The 18,080-nt window shown below is 43.1% G+C and overlaps 1 long non-coding RNA gene across 2 annotated transcripts in view; it reads right to left on the bottom strand.

Moving 5' to 3' along the window:
* The window catches only part of LOC109389464 (uncharacterized), a 144,261-nt gene that overhangs the window by 43,367 nt on the left and 82,814 nt on the right, over positions 1-18,080 (bottom strand). For both annotated transcript variants that reach the window (XR_002125398.1, XR_002125399.1), the window contains one exon: positions 14,654-14,730. This is a non-coding gene — a long non-coding RNA (uncharacterized LOC109389464). The remainder of the gene's footprint in view (positions 1-14,653; positions 14,731-18,080) is intronic.

The raw sequence follows: 18,080 nt of genomic DNA, 5'->3' as shown, positions 1-18,080 counted from the left end.
GAGTCTTCTCCTCTCACCTGCAGCCCCTGGCAACCACTGGTCTGTTTCTTGTCACTACCTTTGTCTTTCCAGAATGTCATATAAATGGAATCATATACTATACAACCTGTCTGCATTCTTTCACTAAGCACAATGCACATAAAATTCATCTACGTTGTTGCATGTATCAGTCATTTTTTCTTATTGCTGTATAATATACCACTGTATGGATGGATCACGGTTCGTCTATCCATTCAACAGTTGAAGGACATTTGGTTTGTTTTCAGTTTTGGGCCATTATGAATAAAGCCTCTGTCGATATTTATGTACAGTTTTTGGTGTGAATGTAAGTTTTCATTTCTCTTGGCTAATAGGTAGGAATAGGATTTCTGGATCTTATAATAAGTATATGTTGAAATTTATAACAACACACCAAACAATTTTCCAAAGTGGCTTACCATTTTATAATCCCACCTGTAATGTATAAAAGAGTTCTGGTACTTGGCAGCCTCACTAGCTTTATTTTTTCTTTTACTCATTTTAATATATGTGCTTGTAGTGGTATCATATTGTGGCTTTAATTTGTATTTCTTTAATAACTAATGATGTTTAGATCTTTTCAAGTGCTCCCTCCCCATCTATATATCTTCAGTGAAGTATCTGTTCAAAGCTTTTGACCATCATTTATTTGGTTGATTGTTTTCTTATTATCAAGTTCTGAGAGTTTTCTTTTACTACATTCTGGATACAAGTCCTTTGACAGATATATGTTTGGCAAATAATTTCTCCTCATACATGACTTATCCTTTCATTCTCTTAACAGTGTCTTTTGTAGAGAATTTTTCAATTTTGATGAAATCCAATTCATCAGTATTACTTTAGTTGCCTAACCCAAGGTCACAAAGATTTGTTTCTGTGCTTTTGTCCAGAAATTTTAGACCTAAGATCCATTTTCAGTTAATTTTTGCATAAAATGTGTGGTATGGGTCAAGTTTTTCAAGTTTTGGGGTTTTTTTTGGGGGGTGGGGGTGGCATATGATGTTCAATTGTTTCAGCGCAATTGGTTGAAAAGACTATCCTTTCTCTATTAAATTGTTTTTGTGCCTTTATGAAAAAAATCAATTGACCATATGGTGCATGCTTATTTCTAGTTTCCCTGTATTGTATCGATGTATCTACATTCCACCAATATGATGCACTCTCAATTACTAAGTTTGCAAAGAAGGAAGCATGGATCCTCTCTGTTCTTCTTTTNTGAATGCAAATCATGTGTATACATTTTTTGGCACCACCGGTGTGTGTGTGTGTGTGTGTGTGTGTGTGTGTATACACACACATCACCTTGTAACTTTCCTTCATCATATTCATGATATCAGTTTGATTCTTTGATTAATATCTATGTTTCTTATAAGACACGTTTCCTTAGCATTTAGGCCTACTGTATAATGGGCAGTGAGCATCAATTAATATTTGTAGAATGAAGTGATGAATACTTGATGTCCGCTGCTAAGTGGATAAGCTCTTGTAGACACGTGGAAGCAGGTGGGTAAGCGGGAGCAGTGTGCCTGCCAGTGATGAGGAGAGAGAATGCAAACGGGAACCTCCGAGGGAAACAGCACCCCAGTGGGCAGACAGAAGCCCAGAGAGCAGCAGGGTGAGACCATGCCTAAATGAAAGTCACACTGATAAGAGGAAGTAGGATGAGACACCATCACGGGGCAGTGCGTTTGTGGACAGCTATTCGCTTGGCTGGGCTGTTTGCTTGAGAATGGAGTGGAAAGTCCCAGGTGATATTTTCTAATACAGATGAATGTTGAGGATAAGCATTTATTACCTAATCAAAGAGCTTCTAACATGTGTGTGATGCATATCACATATAAAATTAAAGAGTAAGCTGTGGTGTGGGCTTGTTGTGTTCAGCTTAGAATTATATAATTCTGTTATGTAATCTTAAGAAGGATGATGTTCATGCTATCATTGCATGTTAAAACTTTAGAAGGAAATGTGACCTAGCACTGTTGGAAAATTAATAAGGCAGGGACAGAGAAGCATCACTGTCTGTAATCTATCTGTGCCAGGAGGTTTTTATGTGTTACCAACAGTACACACCACCTGGACGGAAGTCAAAAACAAAAACATAAAAGGTCTGTTTTTTAAAATGTGATAAATATTTATTGTACACTTAATATATGCCACTTCCTAAGTCTGTGATCTCATTTACCTTCTCTGTATCTCAATCAAATTGGGGTACTAAGATTTGTTAGGAAGATTATATAGGTAATACTACATCAAGGGTCTTAATAAGCAGTGCCTGGTCCAATATAAACAATAAAAAGTTAGCTGTTTTTATTTTATAATTTTTTATTATTATTATTATTATTATTTTAGCTGAGCCATCCTGCCACCTGTTGGCAGCTCAGTGGCAGCTCAGTTCGGGCTGGGAATCGAACCGCTATTGCTCAGAGCTCGCACGCTGAGTAAGCTCTTAACCAACTGAGCCATTCGGCCGGCCCTGTTTTTATTTTTTAATGTTTCCTTATAACTACATCCTAGGCCCATTCTAGAAACTGAGGCTACAGTTGTGAAGAAGACACACAAGGTAGGACTCTCCTGAAGTTTCTATTCCAGTTAAGGTGGAGACAAACTAGGGAATAAACAATAAACAAGATCATTTCAGAGAGGGATACATGCAGAGAAGGGTGATGGGGTGGAGTGTTCTTGGGGACAGAGACCACTTTCAAAAGGCCTCTCTGAAGAGATGACAGCTGAGCTGAGACCATGAATGATGACAGACATGCAAAGAATCCCAGCAAGGGCATTCCAGACAAGATGCACAGCAAGTGCAAAGGCCCTGAGGTAGAACTGAGTCGAAGTGTTAGAGGCAGGAAAACGCAGTGTGTGTGGCTGGAGTGTGGTGAGAGGGGAAGGAGATGGCATGAAATGAGTACAGATGTAATGAGATGGAGCAAACCATCAGTACCAGGCTGGACTGACCCAAGAGCAAATGGTCAGAATCTTGATGGGACACTCCTGCTAGTAGGAGACGACAATTCAGCAGAGTGTAACTCTTAGGTAATTAGGTGTCAGGGCCCTGAGCTTAGAGGAGGGTGCTGTGGGTGCTGAGGCAGAGCCTCATCATGGTACCTGGCCTCAGAGGAACCATGGCTTCTAGAAGGCAGGGCCAATCTGTTGGCCATCCATCTCTCTCCCTACCTGCTCTAGCAAATACAGCTAGTTGCCTATCCAATGTCCATTCCCTCTTTCTTCCTGGTTAGCAGAAGCTTGATATTGTTCATGGCAGCAAGAGGCTGTGAAACAGGGCTAGGCTAACCCAATCAAAACGAGCCTACAACTTAAAAGCTGTGGTGAAAGAGGCGCCTAGGACCCCAGCCCCAGGAAAGCTTCTCTCTTAGGTGTGAGAACGAAACCATTTCCCCCACACCCAGCCTGGACACCGAGACCTGAAACTACCCCTGTGTCTACATTCACACTTTGCTACCTCACTATCTTCATTAGTATGACTGTACTTTTCCAGGACTGTCCTACCCGAACTTCGCAAAAGACTCATAAACTCTTCAGTGGAAAGCATCAACAGACAGTTTTCACCCCAAATTCGTTGCATCCTTCCTCTCAGAATCCTTACCTTGCTGTTTCCACCGATCTTACTTTTAACCACTTTCCAATTCTCAAAAAATTCTGATGTCACCTTTCCTGCTCTTGAGACTGCCCAAGTTCTGTGGAGGGGGTGTTTTCCTGACCATGGCAAACAGTACACTCTGCTTTGTTTTATCGCAAGGTGCTGTCGGGAGCATTCAGTGAGCCAGCCTTTGACAGGCCTATCTTTCAACAGAAGCTTTGCCTAATGCTATCTATAAGTAACCACATACAAGTTATAGATGTATTTCAAAGCCAAAGATTTCTATGGGGATAAAAGAGGCCTGATTTAAAAGAGTGCAGACAAATGTACATTGACTTTTGGATAGTCCTTCAAAAGTTGTTCAAATGCCTTTTACAAGAAAATCGGGTTATAATTCTAGTGCAGTTTCCAGAAGTTTTCAGTTAGAGACCAGATGCCACAAGTCCTTTAAAAAAATATTTTTCTTAAAGTTTAAAATCATCAATAATGTATACTCTTATCTTCCTTAAATCAGAATAAATAACAACTACTAACAAATAAAAGACACTACACATAAATTGATCATTATTATTTTCTGTGCTATTAGGATCAGTAAAGCATGTGAACAACCTAACATTTTCTAATTATTTCTATATTTGGAGTTCTGGACAATGGTGTATGATTATTATTTATGTATAACTATTGTTTGGTTGATAACTAATTCATTAAATGAGTTGATTTTATCAATAGACCAGGTTCCATGGTCCTGGCAGGTTTTACATTTCTTTGCAAAATGAAGCAAAATATCACCTAACGTCATCTGAAACCAAAAAATTCAAGAAAGAAATCTTGACAACTGCTTTTATAATATAAAACCAAACTCGCATCACTGAGTATTTTATTCTGTGAGGCAGACTCGTGAGTGAGAGCCAGGGTGCGGGAGGAAACCTGGGGGGCAGGGCTGAGGTGCAGTCCTGGGGCAGCTGCTATCAAGCTGCCTGAACCCAGGCATGGGGACAAACACTTTCTGTAAATTATCTTATCCTCCACACCCCATGATCTCAGCACTACTTAATGTGCACTGTACTGAAGAAAAAATTTAGGCACAGAGACATTAAATAACACACTGAAGATCACACAGCCTTGTAAGTGCTAGTAGCAGAATTCCGGCGGAGGCCATCTGTCGTGGCCTCTATGAAGCAACACTTGTTAGTGGTAGCGACCTGGCAGTGGCAGAGGAGAATGAGAGAAAGCCAAGTGAACAAGGTCTAGGTCGCCCCTGGGGAGCTGGTGGGTAGGCCAGGAGGCTCAAGTTACACATTGCATCAAACTCCAGGACAAATTCGAGGAGCCCAGATAAGATCCCTCCTTGTTTCCAGCTGGGAGGCTTGGGCCAGACCCAGAAGCTGCCACTATGTCCTGTAGCAGTCTCATATGGAACATGCCGTGTCAAAGAGGTTTGGTTAATAATGCAGGTTTGTAACACAAGCAGGATGTCAGTTTTGAAGGGATGCCTGCCACCGCTCAGCTCCCCTGGCTGAACAGAGGCGAGGAAGGATGACAGCAAGATAGCCAAGATGCTAGGTGAGCGGAAGGTAGCCAGCTGCCAAAAGAGTGGGCTGAGGATCCCAGCAGGATGTCGTGAGGAATGAAGCCCAAGGAGACCGCACAGCTGAGGACATGGGGGTCAGAAGCCAAGAGATTGTGGGGAACTGTCAGTCAGAAATGGGCCGGCTACTGAAATGAACCGAAAGAAAAAGGCAGAATGGGAAAGAGCAGCAGGGAAATGTTGGGAATGGTCAGGAAGAAAACAGTGGGAAAACAGATGAGCAGGGAGCAGAAGAGACGATTCCTTGGATGGGCAAAAAAATTACCTGGAGGGGAAGTCATTAGGACAGAAAAGAACCCCAAGGGGGTCTGCTGTGTGTGACATTGTTCTGAAATGACACAGTCACGTGATCACTGGGGAACACTCCTTATCCCACATTGGAAGTGTGATTGGGTGTCTCTGCCCCCATGATCGCTGGCCTCATAGCTGAGGATGTAAACTACATGCCAGTCAAGACCATGATGTTTTCACTCACCGCCGCATCGCCAGGACCCAGCACAACGCCTGGGATGTGGTCCATGCTCAATTCATATTTCTTGAATAAGAAAAGGAAGGGAGGGAGCGAGGGAAGTAGAGAGGGAAGGGCAGCTGTGACTCAGGGGCAGCAAGCTATACCTGGCTAGCCAAACTGACCAGGCTCTACAGCAAACGGCCTCCTGCCTCTCCTTTCCTCTCCACCTCCACCCCCAGCACACATACAGCAGTCCCATGCCACCTGCTCAAACGCAAAAGAGGGCCAAACCACCCAAAGTGTGCACAGCAAAGCCCTAAGGAGGCTTTGGAGAGCTTTCAGCCCCACCCCCAGCCCTCCCAGGTCATCCCTCAGTACGCTTGATCAGTTTCTGCACTCTCGACAGTCTCTGCAGCTGTCCTGGAGTTGACCTCGGGAATCTTCAAAGCACAGGGCAACCAGTGAGCTGGTTTAACACTCACTCATAAGTTTGCCACTGCTCAGGGAATCCAGTGACACACCAGCAGGTTGATGGGGCCTCCTCTCTTTCGACAAACACTGCCCCTGCTCCCCACAATGGAACACCCCTGGAACTATGATCAAGGGGAACAGGCTGGGAGCAGTGACTGTGGGCTGCTGTCTTGTGTTTCGGTGAGGATAGGTCAGTTTATGTTGCAGTAACAACCCCTACAACTCAGTGACTGAAAAACAAGGTGTATTTCTCACTTAGACTACCTATCCATCACCGATGGGCAAGGGCTTGATTCTACATTGTCCTTTCTCTGGGATCCAGGCTAAAAGAGCAGCTGCCATGCATCTGTGGGAGAGGGGAAGAAAACTGTGGAACTACTCACACTGGCACTGAAATGCTTCCGTCTAGGAGTCCCACACCTCACTTCTACACACACTCATTGGCTGGAATAGTCCCTTGGCCCACACAGCTGCAAGGAGTTGAGGAATACAAACTGACCACCAGTTGGGACGACAGAGAGCTAGAAATGACGACTCCATTCGAGCCTCAGACCTGTGACCCAGTTAATCCTCAACCCCTCTCCTTAGCAAAGTGCTGAGGACTAGACACCCCCCACTTAAGAAGTGCCCAGTGACCTAGCCTAGAGGAATGGAGGTGCTTGCTAGACAAGTCTGATGCTCAGGGGGACCCTGTTCCATACTTTTATATCCCGGACTTTTTACCGGTTCTGCAGCCTCGGCTCTCCTGGCACAGGGGCAGCCCGAATGAGGCAGTCCTGCTGTCTTCCTGCCACCCCAGCCAGGGGTGGGTGCTTTTCTCCACAGTGGTTTCCCATCAGAGGTCCAGGGAGGGCAGCACTGAGGTAAATAGCTACAACAAAGTGGCTGGTTGGAAGATTCATTTTCCTTTAAAAAAAAAATAGTAATATAGAAGTTTTCCTCTACTTCATTTTAGGAATCAGGTAACATTGTTCATTACTAAAGAGTCCACATGTCCAAGCTGACATTTGTATGACTTGCTATGGCGGGTTTAAGAGGAGGCAGGGAGATGGGGGAAGGGGAGGCGGAAAGAAAGGGAGGTGCTGACTGCAACACAGTCCCACAGAGGAGGAAGGATGTGGAAAGCAGACAGGGTCAGCTGCAGAGAGCAGGGGGTATGGAAAAGAGAGTGGGCTGGAGAGAGATCTGACAGGAGAATGTCAGAGATAAACGGCTGTTATCACATCCTTTCTCAAAGTCAGCCCAGCTGTTTCAAAGGCTCATTTGCTAATTAACAACTGTTTATGTTTCTTCAAAAGTGAGGGTTTGTGACTGGGCTGCAGGCACCTGAATCAAGAGAATGGCAAAAATGGCCCCTGGGCTGAGGACCCCAACCTTGGCACAAGCCCAGAATGCAGGGATGCAACCCAGAACTTAAGGCTTCCAAGAGGAGGGCCTGAGAGGCGGACCTCTGGAAATCAGAGGTCATATAGGGTCATGTGCACTGACTGCCTATACCAGGTGAAAGAGAGGGATAGCTCAGGAAAACATAGAACTGGAGGCCTTAAAATATCAAAGGACGCTCCACTAGATTTTTGGTGTAGACCTCAAAAGAGTCTTTTTGATTTTGTTTCTGCTTTGCGCTTGTTCTGTGAAAAACTGTGGGTCACTACCTGCATAGCTTCTGGAGCCTGCATAACCAATATGAGCTGCTGAGATGAGTGGAGAAAGCAGAAATCTCATAATATCTTAAAAAAAGAAAAAAGGACACCCCCGCCTTCTCTACCCACACAAATGGCGGTCCTCCACCACCACTGCTCCGACGCAGACATACTTCACTCTCACTAACGATGCCAGCTCTTTCATGACTTACACGGTGCTCTAGGCCCAGTGACAGCGACCAGAAATAACCAGGCTCCATCAAGCCCATGCTGCCCTGGAGAACGCCTAATATTTCCGCTGGGGGCCTCCCTAATGGCTTCCCCTGTCTGAGCAGGGGAGGCTATGAGGCAGCTGTGGCAACACCAAGAGAGGCGCAGAAAGATGCTGGGTCTCTGGAGAGGACAACAGCGTGTGGTTAGCCAGGACGGGGAATGACAGAGCAGGGCAGCCAGCAGGGTGAGGCCGTGGCTGGGTGGCTGGGGAACGCCCGCACCAGCACGTGAGAAATCCTCTGTGGCCTGGAAATCTTGATAAAGTGGCAGCACGCCCTGCAGCAGCATCCTGAGGGCTGCCGGGCTGCCCGGCCGCCCACGCGCCCACCGTCGGGCAGGCCAGTCGCGCGCTGTCATCGCCCAAGTCGGCAGGCATCGGGTACACTTAATTACCAGGGAAGCCGAATCAGTTCACACTTTCTACGCCGGCTCCTGATTTCATTTGTTGACTGCTTTTTGGTTTTGCTTTTTTTTTCCCCCTCTCCACTTTTTCGTAACTCAGTTGAATGGCTCTGAAAGATGTTCAGAATGGGGTTTCCACCAGCAAGTCTCCAAAATGAACCCAGAGATGAAGCATTTCATTCATTCATCCTTTCATTGACTGAACAAATATTTATTGAGTGCCTGCTGTATACCCGGCACTGTGCTTGTTGGTAGGGGATTCTCTTATTTGTTTTCCAAGGTGTAGCAATTGGGCACTGGGCAGCACTTGCCATACTTTTCCACGTTCGTCTCCAGGGTAAGCTGTAACATTTGGACATTGGAATGGTGCGAATATGAGGTGATCCCTGCACAGAGGAAGCTGCCTGGCTCCTGGGGGCTGGCGGGATTAGTGTGTGGGTTCACGTAGGTGATACTCTGCCCTAGAGGCAGACTTCTGCATTATTTCTATTAATGAGATATAAGGTGGTGCTTCTAATCCAGGCCTGGCAATCTCCTCAAATGCCCTCGAGGAAATCTCGCCTGTGGCCATTTCTCTCTCTTTTGTTTTGAGGGTTCGCCAGGGGAGTTTGTACAGAGAAATGCTGGCCATTGGGTTAGCCACATCATGAAGGTAAAAGATCTAGGATAATTTCCTGCAATTGGGAAATCTAAATCTGTAGGAATCCTTTAAAAAATAGGGACTCGGACTCAAGTTAGTGTTTCTTATAATAATGAATACAAAATTATTTAGAAAACTGACTGGAATGGATCTTCCCAAACTCTTGGTCTTCCTGACCAGAAAAGTCCCCGTCTTCTCTGACTGTCAAGACTAGGAAAACAGCTCTTTCAGAGGGTTTGCACATTATAAATTCCCAGAGCTAGAAGGCTTTTCCAACTGGACCCTGGGGGTTCCTGAGATGTGCCTCAGGGGTTCCTGAGAAGTGGGCACCTTCGACTCCTCTCTTGCTTGGCTCCACCAGTTCAGAAAACCCATGGTAATATTTTTAATATATATTAGTTTTCCTTTCTTAAGAGGTTTGGAGAAAAGGTTCCTATGTTAAGAGAAGGAAAAAGAGAGAGAAAGAGAGGAAGGAGGAGGGAATGAAGGAAGGAAGGGAGGGAGGGAAGAAGGAAGGAAGAAAGGAAATTCCAAACTACATATTCACCAGAGGAGACCACCAAGGCTTGGGGAGTGCAGGTGGACTTCCCGTTTCACACCTAAGTTAACATCTCTGTTTGACCAAAGATGCCAAGGCCTTTGGTTTCACTCATGTGCTTTTAGGGGCCATATAATATATTGATTTTCACTTACCTTTTATTTAGCAATTTTCAAAATGAACTTCTATTGGACCTCTACTGTTTTTGCTTTATTTAATAGAGATTCTTGAGGGAGAAAGCCCTAGCTAAATATTTTTATCTGGCTGAAGATAAAGACAGTCTTGTTATGTCAAAGCTTAGTGCTGTGATGAACCCAATTTGTCATATTCCTGCTGTCTCCGTGTTGGGAGGAGGGTGTGAAGCAGGCAGCGTGTGGGAGAGGCAGCTGCAGCTTGCAACAATACAACCCCCAGCCTCCTCCACAATATATTAGAAGAAGATAACCTTTGTGGGTGCGTGAAGAGGCAGATTCTTGGGCTAAACCAACCTATCTAATGACAATGTCTCATTGATACAAATGATTTCCTTCTCAGCATCACCTTAGTAGTCAACTTTTCCAATATTGCCCAGCTTTATCTTTTTGTCAGCATAAAAAACTATCATCATGAGGTAAAAGGTGCATGATATCCACATAAATGTATACTGTCAGGAGGTTTTACTGCCGTCAACTTGCCCTCACATTCCCCCCATTTCCGCCTGGTCGGTGCTTACATTTGGGTGCCTGGCAACCCTGTGCATGATGCGGTAGCATACACAGGGGGAGGCAAGAGGTGATAGCCCAGGGGAATCCCCGGCAAAAGGGCAGATCTGCCAAGGACCGTTATCAGATGCTGTGGAGGGGTGTGAGGTGACTCAGGCACTGCGCAAGGCATTATTCATTTATAACCATGCTTCCCTTTATCAGAAAGCACGCCCTGAAAGTGCTGTGTCTAAACAAAGTTCTGCAATCAAGTCCTGTGTTAAATGGGTTAGATCAGCTTGCTATTCAAACTATTCCTCTAAAGCATCCTTTATCTATCAGAGACTTCATTCATTCATTCATTCATTTGTTCATTTATTCATTCAACGAACATGTATTTATTCAGGACTTCGAGCAGGGCACTGGGTCAGGCGTTGGGAATATGGGGGGAGAGAAGATATTTTCCTGTGGTGAGGAGCTTCCAGACATTACCACTGCAAGAAAACTACAGGGATGCTAACTGATCTTTTGCAAAAATTGGTCTTCAGAGATAATTGCTTACAACAGATTAGTGACTAAATAGAATAGGTTCTTGGGGACAGCTGCCCCTCCTCCCTGACCCACGCTGCTGCCATCGATATTAGTTTGTTCTTCCAGGGTAGGATATCCTACCTCTTCCCCCAAAAGGTTTAGTTTTCATTTTGCTTTGATCCATTTTTTGTTGTTGTTGTTTTCTTGTAGCCTGTGTGAAGTACAATGTGATCTGTTCAGCTTGGATCCCAAGCACATCTGGGAAAATTACTCTTTAAAGAGACAGCAGGAGATAAGAGTACCTCGTTTGTGAAAAAAACATCATTAGAGACATCTCATTAACACATATGTCTCTCTGCCTGTTTACAGCCAGGTACCTAAAAGAGTTAAGAGAGAGCAATTAGCAGAAGGTTGAAAGATCAAGCACCAAGGTTGATCTAGCTCCTGCTACTGAATGTCTGATCTGCTAGTACCAGACACCAAAACCAAGGACTTGATATGATACCATAATTCCTTGAGAAAACCAACCAGCCACTTGGTGGTAAGGTGATTATACCAGATCGGCACCCCACCCCCAGGTGGGGATGGGGCAGTCATCTGTCCTTCCTGAGGCTGATATGTGTTCCTAGTATGTGTGTACCTTCCCTGCCCATAACACTTGGCCAGCTCACCATCTGAGAGCTCCCCGAGTGTCTGGTTTGTTAACATGAGATCCCACATGTGATCGCCTTAGACCTAGAGACCAATGTTATAGCAAAGGAGGTGCCATGATGGCCTATGACCTCAGGAGCCATCATACTTTTCACACACTGCACAGTCTGGAGGCTGCCAGCTTGAGAGTATCCAAAAGGCCTCTACAAGGCCCAGCTAAGGTGCCAAGTATGAGATAAAGTCATCATTTCAGATGCACAGTATACTTATCCAAGTCACTTATCTAAGTGACCCCACTAGGGAATTTGTGCTTCCTATTCCTTAAAAGTACAATAACCAGAGGCAATCAGAGCCCGACAAAAACTTGGTAACCAGAGGCTCAGAATCTCAGGAGGGCATGTCAGGATTATCCCACTGGACAAGCAACCTGGACTAGCAAAACTGCCATCCTTGAAGATGAGTATCAATCATGCCTCGGGGCAGCATCAGGGACTAGAGCTGTCCCACCATCCCCCGTGTTGTAAATCTTTTTCGTTTTCTTTTTTCAATTGAGAGGAAAACCAGGTGAGCATAAGCCACCACTTTGAAGACTCAGTGACAGGCCAGAGTGAATTGAGTCTGGATCATGAGTGGACTTGAGCAGTGTGAGAGGTAGATTGCAAGAAAGGCTGTCAATGCCTCCTCCATAGACCCTAAGCACCCACTGACCCCGTGCACACCCAGTGCCTCTCACTGCAAGCACCTGCTGCTGAGAGCTTTGTTTGGCCTTAGGAGCTCACTTGACCCACGCCCAGGGCAAGCCGGGCGTGCTGTGGAATTGATGCTCCTGGACACAGGCTTAAATGAAAAGTAGCAAGTAGTATGGTTGGGAAAGGAGCTTAGAGAACATATACCACAGAAGCCTAAACTTACCTAGTGCCCAGGAAATGCCTCTCTGAGCCATAAAGGATGAGTATAAGGGTGTTGACAGGCACCTAGGTAAGATGGAAGCCACAGCACATACAATGAAATGGCAGGAGCATGGAGTGGGAGACAGAGCAGCACGAGAAACAGGCAGCAGTCATACCATGAAGGGTCTTGGGATCCTGGTTTTGGAATCTCAACTATTTCCTAAGAGCAACAGAAATCTGTTGAAGGGTTTTTCGCAGAAGATGATGTGATCCAACTGATGTGTTGGGAGGTCACTCTGGCTGTAGTAACAAGAACGGATTTGAGGGAACAAGACTAGAGACAGGGAGAGCAGGGAGTCCATTAGCATATGGGTATGAGTCTGGTGTACAGGGATAGGATGTGACCAATGATGCAGTAATTAAAGTCTACTGTAGAGGGATGGGATGTTCCAAAGGGAATGTAAAAATGAGAAGAACAGATAGCCCAGGCCTGAGCTCCACACAGAGATTGAAGGCAAAAGTGGAGGCACAGGAGACCACAAAGAAAACGAAGGAAGAATAGCTGGAGAGGCAGATGAAAAACTAGAATAGGATGGCACCCAGGGAACTCGAGGGAAGAGAGTATTTGGTCAGCAGTATTAAATGCTGCGTAAGAGGATAATCAAGAGAAGTCTCATCCACTGCTCCTGGCAGAATAAAATAATAGTTTTTTAGGAAAATAATTGATCATGTACGTTAAGAACCATAAGCCAACTCCCGAGAATTTATTCAGACGAAGCAATTCAAGTGGAGAAAAAAAAACCTATTTATAAAATTATGATGATATTATTTATAATAGTAAAAAATATAGATAGTAAAATATCTTTAATGCCTCTGAGAATTGAGTCAGTAAGTTATAAGACAAACTTAATGAAATATTTTACAACCATTAAATATTATAATTATGACTGCCATGAAGCAGCATTAAAATGTACATAAAATAACATCAAATGAAAAAGCAAGGTGCAAGATTCTATGTAACAAGGAAATATGCATATGGGTAAAGATTGGAAGAACATGGAAAAATGTAAATACTTCAGATGTTAGAGAAGTGGGATTGCAAAGTTCTTTTTTTATTATTCCCAGTATTACTGTTATACTCTTTATAGACAATGAATTATAATCAGGAGGGGAAAAAAACACACTATGGAGCAACTTTATAATAGGTAGAAAAACCTAGTACAATGCCAACCAACTTGTTGTGTGAGCAAGAATGAGAGAACAAAGCATAAATCTAGCAACCTATAACAGGGCTTTGTGGAAGCATTTATTGCTTTCTGGACCAAAGAGGGTCAGACAACTTAATATATACTTAATGCTCAATTAAAGAGAATAAATGTCCAAATAGCCTTTAGTGTGAAAACTGTTTACTCTGGGAAGCTATGAAAATAAAAGGAAATTAAATTAATTGCAGCCTAATATCCACTATATTCATAATATTCATAATAGATTCCATACACTCTCCCCCTTACAGGGAAAGAAGAAAGGGAATTAACATTTAACATTTTTTGAGTGCCAACATGCGCCAAGAATGCTGCTCGTCACTCACACATAATAGCTCATACCAACCCAAGAAGCATGAGGACCCCTCTAGCCAACAAGCATCAGATTCTGTAGTCCGTTCCTGCTTTGTTCTCCCCGTCTCAGCTCCCCCCCAGGGAACTAAGTGAATTTCAGTGACCATCTGCACAAGTGGAAGGAACACGGGTGCGTAACCTAGTGGAGACATGGCTTTGTTTCCTCAATTCACCTAAATCTCAAAGTCAGGGTTGTATTACCACCTCTTCCCTTTATACTTAAACTCCTCCTTTCTCTCATCTTAGCTCTGCCATTATAGTTCTGGAATTCATTCACGCGTGAGCCGATGGCTGAATCTCTGTTGTGTAATGCTCCTTTATTCTGGTACTTAATCTTTTCCTCACCCACGTATGGCAGCTGAGCTCCATGTCTGCTACAAGGCTGTGGACCGTCAGGGTACTTCTGGTCGACTACTTACTAAGGAGAGTTTCATTTCATCCCTTGACCATCACATCCTTGGTTTATTCACTTTTCTAATAACTCTATTAGAATGTTTATAAGATGACGTGCTTTTAATTGTTTCCCTCACCCCAAAGAAACAGAGAGTAAGTTTCTCTAATGGGCTTTGTAACTTCCATCCTTTATTTTTATTGCTAATGGACTCTCCAGTAATATAAAATGACTGATGAGTGCAGTCAGAGAAAAGCAGAAAAATCAATACCTACCCAGACTCCATATTAGTTAAAAGCAGGTGAGAAGCTGAGGCTGGCAGACAATAGAATTTCCTCTGGCTCCCAGGTATCTGAAAGGAGGAAAAATGACCTCAGATGGGCTATAAACACAGGGTGTTGGAACAAGAGACTATCAAAATAGTTTGGGTATTTCTCAAAAACCTGTGAGAACTGTGTCCAGTAGAGGGCAGTGGTACCCATACACAGTGACCCCAGGCACGCCCAAGTAGTGTTCCCTCTCCCAGCTTCTCTCCTCACCTTCCAGGGGACCATGCTGAGGCGACTCTGGCAAAATCCAAAGCACACCTTTGGTCAGACATGGTCACTGTTAGCAGAGCCTCAGCAGCTACATGCTCACGTCTGAAAAACAAGGTTCTAAATAGCAGACATACTAAGCATTGTATATGTATCATCTCATTTAGTCTTCACAACAAGCCTATGATATGGGTACTAATATTATCATCCTCTCCATTACAGATGAGGAAAGTAAGTTAGCTTGGCAGAGGGCATCCAGCCAGTGGTTAGAGCTGCTATTGCAAGTGGTTTTACCGTACAACCCAAGAGCTTAGTCACCATGCTATCAATGGCAGGTCTCATTATCTGTTCCATTCACATGCACCATTTATTAGCTTACCCTAGGAAATTTCTCCGACAGCAGGAACCATAAGTTACTCATCCTTCCATCCATCTGCAGCTAGCAGAGAGCTCTGCATATGGTAGGTACTCAATAAATAATTTTTTCTGATGCATCAATCAAAAGGGCTTTAGTATGTTTTTTTACAGTATTGTCACCACAATACTGTAACACAACACAATACTGTGGAGTAGGTTCAACATACTCCCCAGTTTGTCTTCATTTACTTTGTCTTCATTTACAATCTAAGGCAAGCAAACAGTGATAACACAGTAAACCTATTGAAGACATAAACAAGTAAGGAATAAACCTGAGCTTAACTGGCTGCAGTATTTAGATTACATATATACGCCAAGGGCAAAAGGCTAAAATGATTTTCTGTTTGTTTCTTTAACCTTCCCACTCTGCTACACCCAGATCATTGTCTCCAGGATTTTCAGCCGAGCTGCCACCCCCAGGACAGGGTGGATTTGGGTGGGTTTCTACACCCAGCCTTCCCTTTCAAGATTTCAGCCAACCACCTCTCTCCTAGTATCTCCCAGAGTTTAATGCCACTCATCCCAGAATATTCACCCTCATCTTCCTTCCTATCAAAGGCAATGAGACTGAATTCATGCCTTTCTATAATTTCTTATCCTTGTTAAGACTATATAGACATGTGCATTTTCATGTGTCTAACATGTCATCCCTTTTATCATATCTATTACTAGCAGGGCTTTTATACCAATTAACTAATATAGTGCTATAGCCTTAAAACATGGGTAAGTGAAGTAATCATGTATAGAATCAGGACATATTTTTATACTTTAAAGAATTAAAGAACACTCTAGTATTATAATTATGTCTAGAAATAGAAAAGGTTTAAGAGTAGAGCATTGAATGATTGTTTCTCAAACGGGGGCTCACAGATGATTTTCAGAGGTCCTAGAGCTCTCTAGGAGAAGCTTTAATTGTGTGTTTTTATTCTATTTCATGAAAATTAATATAAGCATATTCTGGACAACGGTTACCGATGAGTGGCTATAGGGCATAGTGGTTAAGCTCCTCATTTTAGAACAGACTGCCTGTGTTTACATCTGGCTTTGCTGTGTGACCTTGGGAATTCTCAGAACCTTAGTTCCCTCACCTGTACAATGGGGCTACTTCATAAGGTAGTAGTGAGGATTACATGGGTTAAAACACATAAAGCACTTGGAGCAGTGTCTGGTACACAGTGGGCACTGTATAAATGTTACTCATTATTTTAATTATTACAAAGAAATGGCATATGATTTCAAAAATTTGTGTTTGCCTGTGCATTTATAACCACATAATCACCAAGTAATACTGCTCAAACTTCAGAGCTGTGAGAGAAAAGGAGCCTGGATACATAAGCAATGTGTTCACACCAAGTGAAGTCCAAATGCTATCACAACATGCTCGACAATGATGGATTTTTTAGGAGTTTGAATGGAGAAAAGGAGTGGGAGAATTGAGTCACTCACAAAAGCTCACAGTAGTAGGGAAATATTGAACTCTAAAGAATATGTACCATAGGGGGCAACACCATAGTCCTATGGCAAGAGGCATTTTATTCTCAGCAAAACCTCATCTGTTGATATTAAATTAACATTGAGGATTTACATTTTCTTTGTGTTTAGTTTTATTTGTGCTTAGTTTGTAAATTTCTTTTTAAAATTTTATAAGAGCTTTAAGCATGAATTTATGTCTCATTTTTGTTTGTCTATTTAAGTAACATTATTTTAGACTAACACTGGGACTCTAAAGGATTTTTTCTTTGGAAAATTTTCTTTGAAAAGGTCCCTAAGTTACTCAAGTTTAAAAACACTGCACTAATTGCTACAGCCTTTCTTTCCTTTTTGTTTGATTATTTGATTATCAATGAACCAAGCTCATTTAGGTCCAAGGTTTGCTCTGCTTCTAACATTTCCTACCATTCATGTGAAATTTGAAGCATATATATATTTCAAAGATATATATATATCTCCACTAATATACCCTGACCACTTCCTTATGATCATTTTTTACTTATTTAACTTCAAAGTCATTTAACTTTTAATATTTGAAAATGTTCCTACCCCTTGGAATAGCTTGTCTTACATACTATATATTCGTTCAAACATGCAAAATATAGAAACAATATACAAACAGCAAACAGCAGATTGTAGAGTATGCTTCTGAAGAAATAAAAACAAAAACAAACAAGCAAAAAAGTCTATGTACACATCCCACAGCCTCTATGCTTTTTATGAGGAGCATTCAGGTAGGAAGGCCCCTGAACAAACTTGACTCCAGCCTCCAGCTCCAAGTGATACCAGAGGTTGGCTGAGGTAACAAGTCCAAGGTCATGGCCACTCTGAGTCCTTCCTCATGCCTCACAGTTTGGCTTCACTTGGAAGGCCCCCTAACATATAAGGAATGGGGCCACCTCCATTTTTTAGTCTACTTTGTGCTTTTGCTTCTTCACTGCCATGCATGCATACCAAGTGTTCTGGCGCTGCAGAGGAAGAATTGTATTTACAGAGGCTTTGAAGCTTTAATTAACTGGTCTAAATTGTTGAATAAATGACTGTGTCCCTAGGGATCAAACCCCAGTTGAATAAGAGGAAAGAAGCTAAGTGCATGACTGAGACAAATTCCTAGGAGTAATGTCTAATTAGTGGCTCTTTCTTTACCCAAGTAGCTAAGGACTATTGATGTCACCATAAAACTTAAGAGTTTTCCTGAAGTAGTGAGGAAAGTAGATGTGTGATCAGTCATTTTCAACATGAAGAATGCAAGCCAGGG

This window comes from Hipposideros armiger, unplaced genomic scaffold (genome assembly GCF_001890085.2).
Source record: "Hipposideros armiger isolate ML-2016 unplaced genomic scaffold, ASM189008v1 scaffold_234, whole genome shotgun sequence".
Taxonomy (NCBI): domain Eukaryota; kingdom Metazoa; phylum Chordata; class Mammalia; order Chiroptera; family Hipposideridae; genus Hipposideros; species Hipposideros armiger.
Note: the sequence above shows the minus strand (reverse complement) of the source record. Positions and strands in the feature narration are given on the sequence as shown.